Genomic DNA, 15,655 nt, shown 5'->3' with positions numbered 1-15,655 from the left:
TTTTAATTTCTAGGAGAGAGAGAGACAGCGTGAGCAGGGGAGGGTCAGAGAGAGAGGGAGTCACAGACCGAAACAGGCTCCAGGCTCTGAGCTGGCAGTCAGCACAGAGCCCGACGCGGGGCTCGAACCCACGAACCACGAGATCATGACCTGAGCGAAAGTCGGACGCTTAACCGACTAAGCCACCCGGGCGCCTCTGAACAGCTTTTTAAAAACTAAAAACAACACCCTCAAAAATGTACTTTTTCAAGCTGTAGATTTCCAAACAGGATTTTTCGACTTGATGAATGCTTCCAAAGGCTATGTCTTTCATGTATTTCTAGTTAGTACAGGATAGGAAGTGAGTAAAAAGTTCCTGATAATATGAACTTGAAGTAATAAACACTGGCCAAAAATCCTCGGCAATGCAAAAAGCTAATGAACTAATTTTATAAACGATGATTACAAATATCCAAAGTTTATATCTGGGACCTCAGGAAACTTGAATTAAACAATCATATATACCAATCTCCTCTCCTTTTCTTCAATGATAATTTTTAACTACAGGGCCTACAATACATGCCAGCTAGAAGAGGGAAGATCTTGAAAATTTCTTCTAGCTTTCAATCATGCTAGAAGAGGGAAAATCTTGAAAATTTCTTCTAGAAATCTTCTATTTCAATCATGGACAAAAATAATAGGTTCAAACCCTCTTCCATAGGCTAAATTAAATATGTCAATAATCCAACAAAATCATTCAAACTCTCTTTGAGTCTTGAATATGAAATATGAAAGAACTAGATGCTGTTATGTTTGTTATACTTTAAACGCTAAAAATAGCACTCCATTATCCCCCACTTCCTAGTTAATTTCCCAGATTAGGATATCATCCTCTTACTCCCAATACAGAAGCAATCTGTAAGTAATTTGTCAGGCCAGGTAGACTAAATTAACCTTAACTTTTTGAACCAGCTGTAGTACTACTCTGTCTCATGACAAAAGCCAATACAATATGACACTCAATATTTAAAAAATATTGCTTAGAAACAGGTGTCATAAAAGCAGCTAGGAATAAAAGAAATTAGAAGGCTGTCACTATAGTCCTAAACTTGTGGATAAGTCCTAAACTGAAGACAGTCATTGTTGAGTAGAGTAAGAGCATAACAGAACTCCAAGCAAATCTATAGAATCTCTACATTAAAGACAGAAATGAAACACTGAAAACATAAGTGACTTACTTAGTCACAGAGGCAGGCAGGAGCAGAGCCTGGACTAAAGGTTTCCTTTTCTCCTTGGCTCATCTTTCCTTATATCAAGCTGCCTCTCTAGACCATATCATAGACATCGAAAGGAATCTAAATGGTTAGTGTGTGCTCCAGGTGCCATGTAAGGCCTGGGAATGCATGTAATAACTTCAATCATGTACCCTGTTAATCTACCTTCATTGTCTTATACCAAGAAGAGCACCTTGTTAATCTATTTCCCGAGCAATATAAAAACAGCAAAGATGGGAAAGAGTTCTCTATATAGTTTTTAAAGTTACATAAAATAATGCTGTCATAGTTCATGGAAAAAACATAAAAATACCTTTTCTATATTATAGGTAGTTAATAGGATGCTGTCCTTACCTGCATATTTTTCTCTGACTGATTCATCCATAGACCAGAAACAATGATCATATGCAAACACCTGTTGAAAAATAAAAATATAGTATGTACTAAGAATAAACCCTTAACATACTTATAATGCTATAACAATGTTGTAACATTGATAACACTGTTCACAGTAGTGAAATAAAAATAACTAACTGTCTTAACAATGGAGGTTAGTCAAATTATTTATGGTACCGTTTTATAATGAGTAACTCTATAAATGATGAAGACTTTTATTTCACATGGAAAAACCTTCACAATGTTAAGTGAAAAAAAGGAGGTTACAAACCAATATTTATAATATGATGGCTATTACATACACGTACACATGTACACACACACACACCTAGTTACACATATAAAGTTTACTTCTGCATAAGATTAGTGATCTTTGTCTTCTTTATGCTTTTATATATTCTCTACATTTTTAGTTTCCTCAGATAAAATAAAGGTATTTTAAAAGAATAAGATGTAAAGATGATTACTACAGCATGTTGAAAATGTTACAAGATAGCAGAATCAAAAAATTATAACACACCCAGGTACAATACTGCTTTTAGACTGTAGAACACTGATAAGAAAATGTTCATGTATTAATGTAAAAGTGATAAAGTCTGGACCACAATCCCATGTTTGTACCAAAATCTATACAGATGAAAAGCTTAGTAAGAACACACACTGGAAAATGGTAAGTGGTTAATGCCACCTGGTGACACATCACAGATGATCTCTGGATCTTTTACATTTACTACTTTCCAAAATATGCATGCTTTTTTTTTTTTTGAAATCTTCAAGTTTTTTCCATTGATTTTTCTTTTTTGGATTTCATGTTTTATAAAGTCTAATTGTTTTTATTCTTTTTTTTTTTTTTAATTTATTTCTAGGAGAGAGAGAGAGCGTGAGCAGGGGAGGGTCAGAGAGAGAGGGAGACACAGACTCTGAAACTGGCTCCAGGCTCTGAGCTGGCAGTCAACACAGAGCCCGACGCAGGGCTCAAACCCACGAACCGCGAGATCATGACCTAAGCGAAAGTCGGACGCTTAAGCCACCCAGGCACCCCTCTAATTGTTTTTAAAATCATCTCAGCCTGTAGTTCAAACTCTCCAATTTTGGGAATCTGCTGCCTCACTTCCTGATGACAGTTTTCCTCTTGGGCCTTTATATGTTAGTTTGCAAGTGCATTTGAATCGGGAGTTTGTGTTTTATGCTTTACGTGGTTACTTGTTTTTTTCCTCTCCCTCTGGCCACCTTTGCATGACTAGTCACACAGACACTCCCAGCTACTGAAGCCCAGATTTTGGTCTTTCCAAAGTCCAATGTCTCCACACCCTCCAATTTACAGACAGCTAGCTCAATGTTGGTGGCCAAAATCTTTTTCTTAACACTTCATTCATGTTGGAGCCTCACTCAAATCAGAGTTCACATGATGAGTTCTCCAGTCCTCACTCATACATCAGGGACCCCTCTAATCTGCAAGAGGTGAACCTCTACTTACTTCTGAGAACCTGTGTCTGATCCCAACGTCCAGTAAACACAGTGCTTCAGCCCCAGCTTGCTGCTAGTCCCTAAAGTTACACTACGCTGATTTTGAAGCAATTTTTTTTGAGAGAGAGAGAAGGGGGGGGGGGGGGGGAAGGGAGGGTGGGAGGGAGGGAGAGAGAGAGATTCTTTTTTTTTTTTTTACAAATAGTTTATTGTCAAATTAGTTTCTACATAACACTCAGTGCTCATCCCCAAAGTGCCCTCCTCCATGCCCATCCCTCCTCCCCCCCACATCCATCAGTCCTCAGTTTTTGTCAGCATTCAAGAGTCTCTCATGGTTTGCCGAGAGAGAGATTCTTAAGCAGTCTCCAAGATCAGTGCAGAGCCCGACAGGGGGCTCAATCCCACGACCCTGGGATCATGACCTGAGCCAAAATGAAGAGTTAGATGCTAAACCAACTGAGCCAGGCAGGCGTCCCACATTATCTTGGTTTTGAGTGCAATGACATGATTTCAGTATTTTAAAATATTTTATCTGTTCCTGCTAGGAGTTTGGAGTTGGCAGGAGAGTGCATCTGTGTAAACTCACAACACTACCTGGATCAAAGTTCCAAAAGTTAAAAAAAAAAAAATTTTTTTAAAGAAAGGATTTAGATTAAGATGGTAAGTAAACTAAGTATGCATGCCTATATCCCCCTCCCACTTGAATTTGGCTCAAAATGATGGATGGAGAGAAGGGAAAGGGTCAAAAGGGAAAGAAGGGGGGAAAGGAGAGCAAGTTTTTAAAAGCTAGACTGTTTGCTTCTACCTGCATGAGAAATGGAGACTCTCTGAAAAAGAGTTGTAGTGAGACTGATGGGGGACAGGTAGCGCAGAGTGGGGCCACGTGGAGATCACAGGCCAAAACACTGCAGAAGAAGATGGCTGAAAAGGGAGGAGCAGTTCTGGGAGGACACGGGGAGAACATGTAAATGGGCATGAGAGCACCCGGGGGGGCAGTTGCTAGGATGACTGGTTAAAAAGACCTTTGAAGCAGGGAATGATCAGAACATACATATCTTTCTGCAAAACAGCAGGCAGGGGAGGCGTTTGTTCCCTGGGAGGGGGCAGTGATGGGAAAGCTGGGCAAAGAAGGCAAGGGGAAGCCCAATGGCTGGCAAGACCCAGGAAGAGGCAGGAGCCCTGGAGCCCGGAAGCCAAAGCACTATGTTGTATGTTACTGATACAAACATACAAAGCTCGACATGTATCTGTTAAGAGTGGTGGCTCGCTGGGTTAGCAAGACTCCAACAGGGAGAGGAGGAAAAAAAGGAAGATAGAAGGCTGTCCCAAAGGTCTGTGTGTCACAATTTCAGGTCGGGGCTCCTTTTCAAACTCCATTTGTCAGCCATACTGACAATCATTACAGCATGGTGAGAATAAATGAAAGGTGAAGTTCAAATTAGGTTTCTTCTGTTCTAGCTTTGAACTTTCATCTCTTACCATTTTATTTAATTCTGTTCTTAATTAGGTTAAGTAGAAACTATCCAGCTTCTTGCTCTGTAAGCTTAGCTCTCACTTCAAAGGCGCCATCACCATATGCGTGCACTTACCAAAGAGGAGGCTCAAAACGGCATTCCTCTCTGTTATTATGGGGTTTTTTTTTCCCTTTTCTTTCTTTAATTTAGGAATTTCTTTAACAACTGCATTTCTAACTCTCAGTTGCAGTAGAGATATTACCATTACAGTAACCACTAATCAATACAGGTGCTAGGCCCTGTTCACAGGACACTGAGGTACAAAGAAATAAAGAAATCTGGTAGCTGGCAGGTGTGGGAGCTGGGATTGGAAACCAGCCTTTTGGCTCGGGCCTGCTTATCACTAGGCTCTCCATCAGCAAGCTGGATTACCTCTATTCCTCAGATTTTATGAAAGTGCCACAGTCTGGTATAAAGTCTGGAACTAGTGAACACTTAGTTCTTATTTACTCACAATGCTGAATGCTTCTAAGTTTAGGCAATATTGTTATTGCAGGAATCTTTCAATTTTTATAAGAATCTTCAGCCAAGGATGTCCTAAAGCAGACAAGCCCTTTTCTTTCTAAATATTGTTCCTTTAAAATTAAAAACAAATAAAAAAACCTTTTTTTCCCCAAGTAACAGTAAAGAAACACACATTCACTGCACAAAGTCAAATAACACAAAAACAAAGTAAAAAGTAAAGGTCTCCCATTTACCAGGCACACCTCTCCCTAGAGGTAACCACTATGTTAGTAATGTGGTGTTGGTCCTTCCATACTTTTTATGTCAGCAAAACATTTTCTCTAAACATGAAGACACAACTGAATTCAATAAAACATGAATAGTTTTTAAATGGTCATGTAATGTTTCCTCACATCTTTACTGCAATCTTCAGTCTCTGGCTCCATGAAAAAATAAGAAAACAAAAAATAAAGCTAATAAAGTTAATTTTACAATTATAAAGAAATCCAGTGCCACATTAAACTATTAAAAAATTATTCAGTCCCAAAGAGCCATGCCTATACATATTTTAGCAATAATAATAGAGAATGGAAGTACAATTTAACCACAGACTCTTACAACAAAAACAAAATTCCAAGAACGTAGATAAAAATCTGAATTTCCTGACAAGTTCCAAGTAATAGCAGCAAATGGTCACTGCAAAAATACAGCCTTTGTGCCCACTTCAGCACACCTATGAATTCCTTAAGAGATACTGATGCGCTCCACTGAAGTTTCTTTAGAATCTGGGCTCAAATCTAAGATGACAGCACATTTGCCTGACGAAGCTGTGGGTCAGGGAAGCTTTCTGTTGGCCTGAGAATGTGTCCCCAGCAGTCTCAGGAGCAACATGGATGAGTCTGCCTAGCACAGTTCTGACCACAGTCTGGAACGACTGGTTTCAAGCCAATCCATGTGAACAGCAGAGCACAAAAGGAATCTGTGTTATAGTTGCCAGGAAACTGGCTAGAATCGGTCAAAGTACAAATACAGCTTTTCCATAAACCTCCAGTCCCTCCTATGCCAATAAATGATTTTGGATTTATGAACAGGCTGACAGCTTGTATTACTTTTACAAAAGTCACAGAGGAAAAATATTTCTGAGAAGAAAATTACCAGTTCTTCAAAATTACGCACTTAAGATCTTCACAAGCATTTATAATAAACCAAATCTCTTACCTTTGGCTGGCTTCTGAGTTTCCAAAAGGGATGTCATTGTGGACATGAAAGAAGAAGGAGAAAGTTAAAAAAATTTTTGGTTAGAAGACAATTTTTGAAGGGTAAAAGCATAATATCATGTAAATTTTTATTAATACTACTAAATATTAACTTTGAAATCAAATAGCAATTTAAAATAAAAGATAAATTAATATATATTAACTAGCAGGTTAGCATCCTTAATTTTTTTTAATGTTTATTTATTTTTTAAAGAGAGCACGAGCAGGGGAAGGGCAGAGAGAGAGGGAGACAGAGGATCCGAAGAGGGCTCCCCATTGACAGCGACAAGCCTGATGCAGCGCTCAAACCCACTAACCACAAAAAACCCTCTAACCACAAGACCATGACCTGAGCCAAAGTCGGACACTAAACTGACTGAGCCACGTAGGTGCCCCTAAGAGTCCTTAATTACAGAAAACTAATTTGCATCTCTGAAGAAGAAGAAACATTATCTCACAACTGGATAGTTTTTAAAGTCCTAATATTTCTGCCTTATCCATTCTGCTTATTCTTGTATGGGTCTTGTAAAAATACAATTTAAACCTTCCTTACTTTTTACCATCTGATTTCCCTTTCCAAGTAGTTTTCCCTGCTTTGATACAGCAGTAGCTCACTCTCTATATTGGTCCTTCTATTAAAAAAAAAAGGAAAGAATTCTCTTCTGGCTAAGGAAAAATGGTTAAATTAAAGGAACAACTAATTTTTTCCCCAGTAAATTACTACTTAACTGAATTAGTCACTTATTCTATGCTTACCCAGGGCTTCTAACCTCCCTCACCCCAAAACTGCCACTTACTGACACCTCCTCAGGGTAACAAGGATACGACTCAACCCAATATAATTTTGAGATAGGTTTTTTTTTTTTTTTGCAGTTTATTTATTTGAGGGAGAGAGAGAGAGAGAGAGAAAGAACAAACAACGGAGGAGCAGAGAGAGAGAGACAGAATCCCAAGCAGGCTCCGCACTGCCAGCACAGAGCCAATGTGGAGCTCAAACTCACAAACCATGAGATCATGACCTGAGCTGAAACCAAGAGTCAGATGCTTAACTGACCAAGTCACCCAGATGCCCCAGGATAGTTTTAAACTTAGATAAAAGTTGCAATAGAAGCACAAAGAACTCCCTTCCCCCAAAACAACTTCACCAGTTAACACTGCCACAGCTACTATATCATTCTCCCCCACTCTATCTCTTAATCATCTAAGAGTAAGCCACAGACATGCCCATTAGTGCTAAACACTTCAGGGTGTAATTCCTAAAAATAATGATATTCATTTTCGTCACCGCAGTACAAAGTCAAAATCAGATAGTTTAAGAATAAAGGAAAGGAATTTTGAAACTGGAATAAGACAAAAACAGTAACTGGCATTTTAGGAATAACTGGTTTCTCTCCAAGGATCAAAACGTCAACTCAAGCCTAAGACTTTAAAGGAAACTGAACACAGAAGTGCTTCCTTCTAATTGTCTATACAACTCGTTGTCCCTTTGTCTCATAAAAAAAAAAAATTCTTCTGAAAGCATTTTAATACTTACTTACATCAAATGATTTCAGATAAAAACATGAAAACACCAAGGAAAGTCTACCAAAGAGTGATGCTTATCTAACAGACCCTGGGATACAGCCAATTATGGCTGACATATAAAAGAAAGTAATTTCTCTGGAATAAGAAATATGGAAAAACTTCCCAACAAAAAGACCCAATGAAATACTGGTAGAGATCACTGACACATGCTGTCATCTTTGTGGTTTTATTGTTTTTCGGAGTTTTGTTATTATTGTTTTTTTTTAGTATAGTTGACAAACAATGTTATATTGCTTTCAAGTGTATAACACATTTCAAGTGTATAAACATAAGTTTATACATTATGCTGTGCTCACCCTGAACACAACCACCAACTGTCACTTTACAACCTTATTACAATACCATTGACTATATTCCCTATGCTGTACTTTTCATCCCCATGACCTATTCATTCTGTAAAAAGAAGCCTGTACCTCTTACTCCCCTTCAGCCATTTTGCCCATCCATCCACTGCATCCCCTCTAGCAAACAATACTTTGTTCTCTATATTTATAGCCCTGATTCTGCTTTTTGTTTATTCATTTAAATTTTTTTTTGATCCCACATGAGTAAAATCATATAGTATTTGTCTTTTTCAGTCTGACTTATATAGGTCCATCCATTTGGTCAAAAATGGCACGTCCCATGGGGAGCCTAGGTGGCTCAATCAGTTAAGCGTCCAACTTCAGCTCAGATCATGATCTCATGGTTTGTGGGTTCCAGCCCTGCATTGGGTTCTGTGCTGGCAGCTCAGAGCCTAGAGCCTGTTTCAAATTCTGTGTCTCCCTCTCTCTCTGCCTCTCTCTTGCTCATGTTCTGTCTCTCTCTCTCTCAAAAATAAACTATTAAATTGGTGGGAATGTAAACTGGTACAGCCCCTCTGGAAAACAGTGTGGAGGTTCCTCAGGAAACTAACAATAGAACTCCCCTATGACCCAGCAATAGCACTGCTAGGAATTTACCCAAGGGATACAGAAATGCTGAGGCATAGGAGCACGTGTACCCCAATGTTCATAGCAGCACTCTCCACAATAGCTAAAACATGGAAAGAGCCTAAGTGTCCATCAACAGATGAATGGATCAAGAAGATGTGGTTTATCTATGCCATGGAATACTACATGGCAATGAGAAACAATGAAATCTGGCCATGTGTAGCAACATGGATGGACCTTGAGGGTGTTATGCTGAGCGAAATAAGTCAGGCAGAGAAGGACAAATATCATATGTTTGCACGTATAGGAGGATTAGGAGGAACTTGACGGAGGAACAAGGGGGAGAAGAAGGGTGGAAATGGTGGGGGAAAGGGAGAGAGGCAAACCATGAGAGACTCTTGAATGCTGACAAAAACTGAGGACTGATGGATGTGGGGGGAGGGGGGGATGGGCATGGAGGAGGGCACTTGTGGGGATGAGCACTGAGTGTTACGTGGAAACTAATTTGACAATAAACTATTTGTAAAAAAATAAATAAATAAAATAAAATAAAAATACATATGAAAGTCAAAATAAAAAAAATAAACTATTAAAAAAAAGTTTTTTAAATGGCACGTCCCATCCCTTTTTATGACTATGTAATATTCCATCACACACATGCATCTTTGCATAGGTCTTTAAAAGCAAAGCAGATTCTCATCCATTGCAGATGACTTATATAAACCTAGCTGGAAGCAAGAACAGAGCCAGCATATATGAAATGCCTACATCAGGCCAAGGACACTGCATGCTACTTCATGTAATTTTCACAGTAACTTTGTAAGATACAATTTTTCCAGTTTTACAGATGAGAAATTTAAGGCTCAGAAAAGTAAAATGACCTGAGACAATAACGAGCAATGATGGGTCTGGGATGTAAAACTAGGTCTTCTGACTCCCTAGTCCATGGTCTTCCCCTCTTCCACACTGATCAAAACAGCCTCATCAAGTTTCTTCCAGACTTAAAAATCTATGAGTCATACATTAACAACTGTTTTTGCTAACAGAAACATTTCCCAATGTATTAATTTCCTCCATTCTAATTATTAACCAATAAAAGGTTACCACCTGGTGCTTATGCCAGTGTCAGTTTACTTATTCATTATATTTATAAAACTCCAGACTGTCTTTTCTGAGGGAAAAATATGATATTTAGCATATTTCAAGTTTAAATATTTTCTACAAAACTCAGCTCTTCCTAAGAGACAATCGATAAATATAAAATTCAGTAATAATTGACCCATCACATAAGAATCCATGACACTAACCTGAATTCAGAACGTAATAATAAAAACAGAAACAAACGAGTAAATTAATTACAGAGCTAAGTTTCCAGGTAGGGATTCTGGTGACTACAGCAGCAAAGCTCAAATAACCTACAGAGCCAGTGGAAACCCAAAGATGTAATTACAGCTCTGTACAAATATAAATAAGTAAATTAATGAATTAAGCAAAACTTTTCAAAAAGTGTAGTTGCAATCCAGTATAGTAATGGCTAACTTCTCCCCAATTCCCTCGTTTAGAAACGTCAGCTATCCAGCTCATAGTGGAGATTTAGGAGGCAAAGAAAACAAGCCCCTGACCGATCAAGAGAGATGTCACAAGGTAAAAACCTGAAAGTCTTAGTTTCTCTCAGCTGAGTTGAATTATTTTTTGTTGTTATTGCTTAAATTCATTTTAAACAACTTAAGAGTCACAAAACATTCCAAAAATAGTACAAAGAATTCTTGTGTATACTTCACCCAACTTTCCCAAATGTTGACATCTTATATAACCACAGTCATAATGATCAAACCAAGAAATTAACCATCAACACAAAACATATTAAATAATCTAGACCCGATCTTATATAAATGTTTTGCCAATTGTGTCCCACTGATGATCCTTCTCTGGTCCAGGATCACACCTTGGATGCAGTTGTCTGTCTCCTCCCATCTGGGAGAGTCTGTCTCTCATGACCTTGACACTTAAAGAGTACTGGCCAGTTATTTTGTAGAATGTCCTTCAATCTGGGTTTCTCTAATGCTTCCTCAGAAATAAATTCAGGTTAAGCACTTTGGCAAGCACAACACACAAGTAATCTTGTGCCCTTCTCAGTGCCTCATACCAGAAGATACATGATGATGTCCGTCCACGTCTCATAACTGATTATAGTAACTCTGTGATCACTTGCTTATGGTTGCATCTACTAGGTTTCTCCACTAACATTACTAGGAATGTTACAAAACTGAACATTTTTCTTGTAAGGGGAGACTTTGAGACTACGTAAATACCATTTCTCATCATACTTTCCACCCATGAATTTGAGCATCCATTGATGAATCTTGCCTGCAACAATTACTGTTTCCCAAATGGTGACTGTCTAGTTATTGGAGATGTTAACAGCTCAGGTGGACGAACATGGGATAAATGTGATTTTTAGGAAGAGGTCAATTTGGGAAAACAAATTATTTAGTTGCAAAGTTTGGATAGAGCAGTTATCTATGGATAAGCTATTCATCTCCTTTTTACTGACCTGGTTTAGGGGTACAGCTCCCATCTCATTTAAGTAATAAATTCATACCATAAAATTAAGTCCAATTACACTTTTAATTTTTAGAATGTCACAATATGAAGAAGAAGTTTAATGATGATTTTATATAAGTTAGTGATCTTTGGAAATTTTTATTGATACTTTTAACCATAACAAAAATAAAATTGATATTGGGTCCAAAATAACCCACATAGTATCCTCTATCTGTAAAATACAAAGCAGTATCAGTAGAATGACAAGTTACAGGGGCATCTGGGTGGCTCAGTTTATTAAGCGTCTGATTTCAGGTCAGGTCATGATCTCATGGGTCGTGAGTTTGAGGCCCACATTGGGCTCTGTGCTGACAGCTCAGAGCCTGGAGCCTGCTTCAGATTTTTTACTTCCCTCTCTCTGCCCCTCCCCTGCTCATGCACTCTCTTTCTCTCTCAAAAATAAACATTAAAAAATTTAATAAGAATGAGAAGTTACAAGTCAATTACTGCTGTCTACCTAACAAAATTAAACATTATAACTAAATATCAACACCTCTTTTAATTTTCAAGATTTACATTTCTGAAATCTTCACAACTAGAAATATTTGAAATCTCAATTTTAACAGGATCTCTCTCCAACCAACTCCATAACGGATGTATACATCACAAAGAGCTTATTCTAACACAGCCACACTACGTAATGATATTGTTGCTTTTCCGGACTTAGCTGGCAGTACCAGCAACCAAACAACAATCTGTGTGATGATCATTATTTTTTCTTGGTCACCCCTCCCCTGATGTGCTTTTCACATACGGAATAAAGCTGATCTGACTAAAAATTCTGATACTGACTAGACTCGTGAGTCAATCTTTGCTTCTGTAGCCAATTGTAGTAAGTATAAACATCACCAAAAGCCCTCTTTACTGTTTTATCGACATTTGGAATACTCCATTCATTTCTGAAGAAAAATTTTAAAAGCATCATTGATAAACTAAAACATTTTGGAGAACGGGACTCAGGATGTAGACAGGTTGAAAATGCTACCACTGAAAGAATAGATCAAAGGACTGGAAATACATAGCCTGGCGCACGGCAGGGAAGACTAAAGGAAGACATGATGCCATCTTCTGATTTGAGAGGGTTCACATACCTGGGGACAGGAGGAGAAACAGACTTGTTCTAGGTCAGTTTAGAGGCTGAATTTGGTGATCCGCTGGAGAAAGCCAAAAGAAGAGGGATATCTCTCCAATACAGGAATAATAAGCACTGTGTTGGGGCACCTGAGTGGCTCAGTCAGTTAAGCATCCAACTCTTGATCTCAACTCGGGTCTTTACCTCAAGGTCATGAGTTCAAGCCCCATGCTAGGCTTTGCACTGGGCGTGAAGTCTACTTTAAAAAAGCAGGAGGTAGGGGGAGGTCCTGGGTGGCTCAGTCAGTCAAGCATCCAACTCTTGATTTCAGCTCAGGTCATGATCTCACAGTCATGAGATCAAGCCCCATGTCCAGGTCTGTGTCAAGCCCCATTCTGTGCTCCGTTGCTAAGCATGAAGTCTGCTTAAGATTCTCTCTCTCCCTCTGCCCCTCTCCCCGGCTCATGCTGTCTCTCTCAAAGAAAGAGGGGAGGGGGGAAGTGGAGGGGAGAGGAGGATAATTAGCACTGTGTTAAAGAGCCAGCTCCCCATTAATGGAACTATCTAACGAGAGAAGCAGCTGATAAGTAATTTGCAGGAGGAATGAGAAGTTATACACTAGGTCACTTGTATAGCTCTTTTTACTTACAATAAGAACATGAACATCAAGCGTTCAACAAGTTCTATTTCTGGTTACTTCTAGCACTGTAGCACTAACACCTGCAGACCCCTGGTAGGTCAGAGGTAACCCCAAGTTACTAATCAAGCATCATCTCCCACATCACAGCCCTACAAGATTCCTCCTCTCCAGCAAGCTAGCATACTTCCTGTATTCCACATACCTACACTCAGACAATGCCACTCACTCTAACAACTATATTTATGCAAGCCCTACCCCGTGAGTAAAGCTCAAACTCTAGCTCCCTTAAGAATCCTTCCATAGGGGCGCCTGGGTGGCTCAGTCAGTTAAGCAGCTGACTCTTAATTTTGGCTCAGAGGTCATGATCTCAGTTTCATGAGTTTGAGTACTGCATCAGGCTCCACACTGACAGTGCGGAGTCTGCTTTGGACTCTCTCCCTCTCTCTCTCTCTGCCCCTTCCCTGCTCTTTCTCTCTTTTTCTCAAAATAAATAAATAAACGTCAAAACAAAAAAATCCTTCCACAAGAGCTGCAGCCAAAAGAGAGTTTTCCTCCCCTAATTCCTACAAGTCAAAACTATCTCTACGCTCACTTACTACCTATCATTCGGTTGCATGATAAAAACTTTTTAATACCTGGGTAATCTCCTCAGCTAGACTATAAGCTTCTACAGGACAGAGTATATCTCTCTGAATTTATTGGTATACAACACAAGGCTCTTTGTTATTTGGCAAACACTATTTTAAGCTCTCTACATGGCCTGGCACCCACCTCTGTCTCACCTGCAATCTAGCACCACAATCTGGCACACAATCTGGCACCGTCTGCCTTTGGCCCACACTGGTAGCCTCTAATTGGCCAGTGGTGCCCAGTTTTCAGCCTCAGGGTTTTCATTTGTGACTTTCTTTCTGTCCTGAAATCTTGAGGCTAACTCCTATTCATACATCATTTCTCAGCTAAGTTATTACTTCCTTTATATTTACCTTTCTTAAACATCCAATGGTCACTTATGTTATTCTCAACTGCATTTATTCCTGATAGAATAAAGACATTTCCACCAGCATTTCTGCTAACATCATCCCCCAAACAATAAAGCAAACAAAGAACAAATACAAATTCTATCTTCAATGAGAAACTAGGAGATAATTATAAATGAAACAGATTACATGAAGACAGAAAATGCATCCACAGACTGCCAGAAAAGACAAAAATGGGCAGTGCTGAATATCCCAGAAGTTGAGGCAGGAAAGGGGTCTTAAAAAATGGAAGCACATTTGGGTCACTACCTCTGACAGTCCTTGGAGAAACTTCTTTACATCAAGAGAAAAGACAGTTTGACAATCCTCTTCTATTAGAATCTTCCAACCACACAAACTACAACTGGTTGAGAAGAGAGGAACATCCAAAAAACATGGCTGGTGAACCATAACTGGCATATTTCACAATCACAAAACTTTAGAAATATGAAAACCTTTGTATATAAATTCACACAATTTCAATTATCAATATTGGGATAGTGCAATTCAAAGAATACATTCACTATTAACTCATTCATTTGAAAATCACCTGCTTTTTCCCCTCTGTCTGTGTTTATCCTTCTCCTGAGACATGACACAAGCACAGTAAATTTTAATCTACTGTCTACCTGAGCTCTAAGAAAGTTTAAATCTGGCCAAAGAAATACAACAATATTGGTGCACTTTTGTGTGTGAAGGGCAAGAAGGGAGAGGCCTGTGAAATATATTTCATATATATGTTAACAGAATCATACATATTTATTTTAGTAATTACATGTTAAAGTAACTCCCAGGTATACAAGAGATTAGAATAGATTATTGAAAGACCAAGCAAAGAAGCTCTTAGAATTACTTCTCTCAGTATTTGTAGTTATTACCCTTGATTTCTAATTTTATGAACCCATATTTCTCCAGTTTTATTGTGATTAGACTTCTTGATTGGACCAAATTTAGCAGGAAACAGTGTTTACTGAGTATGAAATTAACTCTCCTGTCCCATTATTCTTTTTAGCCAGATCCATACTTCAGTCTCAAAACCAGAAGTCACATACTCAAAGTCCACAGGCTCAATACAGCTCACAGCTGTCTTTTGTTTAGTCCTCACAGTACTGAACAAAAGTCAAAAATTGGAAGATTCCTCATCAGAATTCTCTTAAAAATTCAGAGGCTCTTCTACTACAAAGCTGTCATCATTAAGACAGTATGGTATTGGCACAAAAACAGACACATAGACCAATGGAACAGAATTGAGAACTCAGAAGTGGACCCAAAAGTATACAGCCAAGTAATCTTTGACAAAGCAGGAAAGAATATCCAATGGAAAAAAGACAGCCTTTTTAACAGATGGTGTTGGGAGAATTGGACAGCAACATGCAGAAGAATGAAACTAGATCATTTTCTCACACCATGCACAAAAATAAACTCAAAATGGATAAAGGACCTGAACGTGAGACAGGAAACTATCAACACCCTAGAGGAGAAAGCAGGAAACAACCTC

General features: G+C 38.7%; 1 long non-coding RNA gene across 1 annotated transcript in view; it reads right to left on the bottom strand.

Moving 5' to 3' along the window:
- Positions 1-1,600: 1,600 nt before the first annotated feature.
- The window catches only part of LOC120220153, a 77,795-nt gene continuing 63,740 nt past the window's right edge, over positions 1,601-15,655 (bottom strand). The window contains exons 3-4 of the long non-coding RNA XR_005525481.1: positions 6,293-6,305; positions 1,601-1,668 (exon numbers count right to left, since the gene is read on the bottom strand). This is a non-coding gene — a long non-coding RNA (uncharacterized LOC120220153). The remainder of the gene's footprint in view (positions 1,669-6,292; positions 6,306-15,655) is intronic.

This window comes from Hyaena hyaena, unplaced genomic scaffold, assembly GCF_003009895.1.
Source record: "Hyaena hyaena isolate Hyena2069 unplaced genomic scaffold, ASM300989v1 scaffold_678, whole genome shotgun sequence".
NCBI lineage: Eukaryota > Metazoa > Chordata > Mammalia > Carnivora > Hyaenidae > Hyaena > Hyaena hyaena.
The sequence above is the reverse complement of the archived record's forward strand: the minus strand, read 5'-3'. Positions and strand labels throughout refer to the sequence as shown.